The sequence below is a fragment of the Pteropus vampyrus genome, unplaced genomic scaffold, assembly GCF_000151845.1.
Source record: "Pteropus vampyrus isolate Shadow unplaced genomic scaffold, Pvam_2.0 Scaffold183, whole genome shotgun sequence".
Lineage (NCBI taxonomy): Eukaryota > Metazoa > Chordata > Mammalia > Chiroptera > Pteropodidae > Pteropus > Pteropus vampyrus.
The window spans coordinates 1,271,635-1,274,096 of NW_011888964.1; positions in this window are offsets into that span (position 1 = coordinate 1,271,635).

Below are 2,462 nucleotides of genomic sequence, written 5' to 3' on the forward strand. Positions count from 1 at the left end.
ACCCTGGGTCTTAGGGTGTTGGCGTTGTCAAAGGTTTCCCAGTGCCAGGTTGCGAGGCTGTGGCCACCAGACCATAAGGGGCCACCATGCTCTTGAGGAGGAGGATGACAGCAGCAGCCGGGACCCAGTGGAGATGGGAAGCTGCTCCCTGTTCTCTGGGAGCTGCGTGGGACCCCTGGGATTGGATGTGCCTTAGAAAGTGAAGGGGCCCCAACTACAATCATGAGGGAATTTCCTGCAGGTCTATGTGGGATAAGGGCACAGAGTGGAAATTAGTTGATTTCAAAGCATGGAAGAGAGCCATAGTTTCTACACACATGAGACTTCAGACAGTTTGCTGCACAGGGAAAGTGCTTGGCACAGCTCCAGCGCATGCGGGCACCCCCCCCCCGTTAGCTTCCCTCCTCCTTGCTTTTATCATTATTGAGACAAGGCTGAGTTTTGACACCCAGGTTTGCCAGTGCTGTGACTCCTCCTAAATCAGCAGCTATCGAGAACTCTCTAGATGCTCAGTTCCCTGGTAGGTCCTGATGGGGAGGCCTAAATAAAGACATGGTTTTTCGGTAGACCAGAAACTCTGAAAACTAGATCAATGGACAGTGATGCAGAGAGCATAGAGGTGAGGGGCGTAACCTAAGAAGTGGCAGCCACAGAGGGGACAGGTCAGCGAGGACTGGAGTAGAAGCTGCTGGCAGAGGCTCGGGATCAGGGACAGTCAGGGCAGGAAGAAAGGAGATCACCATATGTGGCTCCCTCATTTTCTAGATGAGGAAACTGAGGTTCAGAGGGGCCCAGAGACTGGCCTGAGGTCACAGAGTCAGTTGGTGGTAGAAGTAGAACTTGAATATAATTACCTGGATATTTTTATTTCTAAACAGCCAGTGCCTTCCTTCCCACACCTGACTTCAGTTGTAGTAACGATGGTCACAGGTGACACTTGTTGAAGACTCACTGTGCGGCGTTCACCATGCTGAGCACTTTATCTGAATCATCTCCTCTGAGTCTTCTGTGACTCTCACTGCTCGTGGAACCAGGCCTGCCCTCCTTGGCCAGAGCCTCGCCGTCTGACCCCAGCCAGCCTGCGTGGCTCGTCCTCCGCTACTCTGACTTCTGCAATCTTCGCTTGTATCTGTTTCCTGAACCATCACTGCACTGTTCCTGACACCCCGTTCTTCTGCCCCTCTTCCCCTTTCTTCCCATTTTACTCCGTCCTTTTCAGCTAGGGCCAGCTGGAGTTCTGAGTCTCCCTTGAAGCCCACCTCCCGGGACTCGGCACGTGGTCCGTTTTAAGCGGATGTCTGCGGACACCTGCCTGAGGGTGGGTGAACGGTGCTTCCACACTGATGGGCAGGGTCTGGGCTGGTCGGGGAAGCCGGAGGGTGTGCAGCGTACACATGATTCCTTTATTCATTCGTTCACTCGTTCCGTGGATATTTCTTAAGCAGCACCAGTGGAGGGTTGGGGAGCGGGGGAGAGAACAGGTGTAAGCGAGTGTAAAACAAGGTGGCGAGTGCTGAGAACCGTAGGGAGGCACCTTTGTCATGCATGAGGGATGAAGGTTTTGTCCGCTTACGGCTGTCAGGGATGTTTCTGACGTCATCCGATCCGATTCTGGAAGAAGGGGGAGGTTCCAGATGTGCAGAAATTGTGGGCAGGGGACCTCGATGGGGAGTTTATCAAAGGCGTGGGGGGGCCACAGGTGTGTGGTTGTCGGGGAACATGTGAAGCGAGAGAAAAGGCGAGAAGGAACTTAGCAGTAAGACCGTGGAACTGAGTTAGGTCCGGTAGACAGAAGGCGTCCGTGAGGCAGGGCGGTTCATAGGGACCTCTAAGCCCTACCGAGCATGTGTCACGTGCCACACACTCTTCTGAGCTTTCAGTGTAGGAGCTCACGTCCTCCACACAACGTTATCCCCAATTTACAGGCGAGGAACCGGGCACAAGTCATGCAGCCAGGAAGTGGTGGCTCAAGCATCAAGCCCACCTGTGCTCCGCCTGTCTGCTCCACTGCCTCTCGGGGTGACCTGCAAGGCAACGGGAAGGAGTGGACAAAGAGGCACAGCGAACCCTGTTCAGAGGGACTTTGGCCAGTTCTCGGGTGTCAGGCGGATCTTCCCAACCATGAAAAGCCTGTCTTTGGAACCACAAACTCAACTGTCGCTGAGGAGACCCTCCCAGGTGGTGGTCCTGCAGTAATTCAGGTGGGGTTCTCAGAGCCCATGAGGAAGGCCTGGAAGATTCTGCAGGCTCTCAGAGACTTTCGGGAAACGCACGGCCTGATACAGTGACACAGTGTCCCCGTGCTCCGTCATCCTGAGCCGCCCTCCATCACTGAAGGCGTGTGCATGAAAACAGGCTTTCTTCTGTCTTCAGGGCTCAGCTTCCTGCTGCCGATCCTCACCTGAAACCATACGTCTCCATGTGTGGCTCAATAACCATATCCCAGGGGGCTAATTATGGGC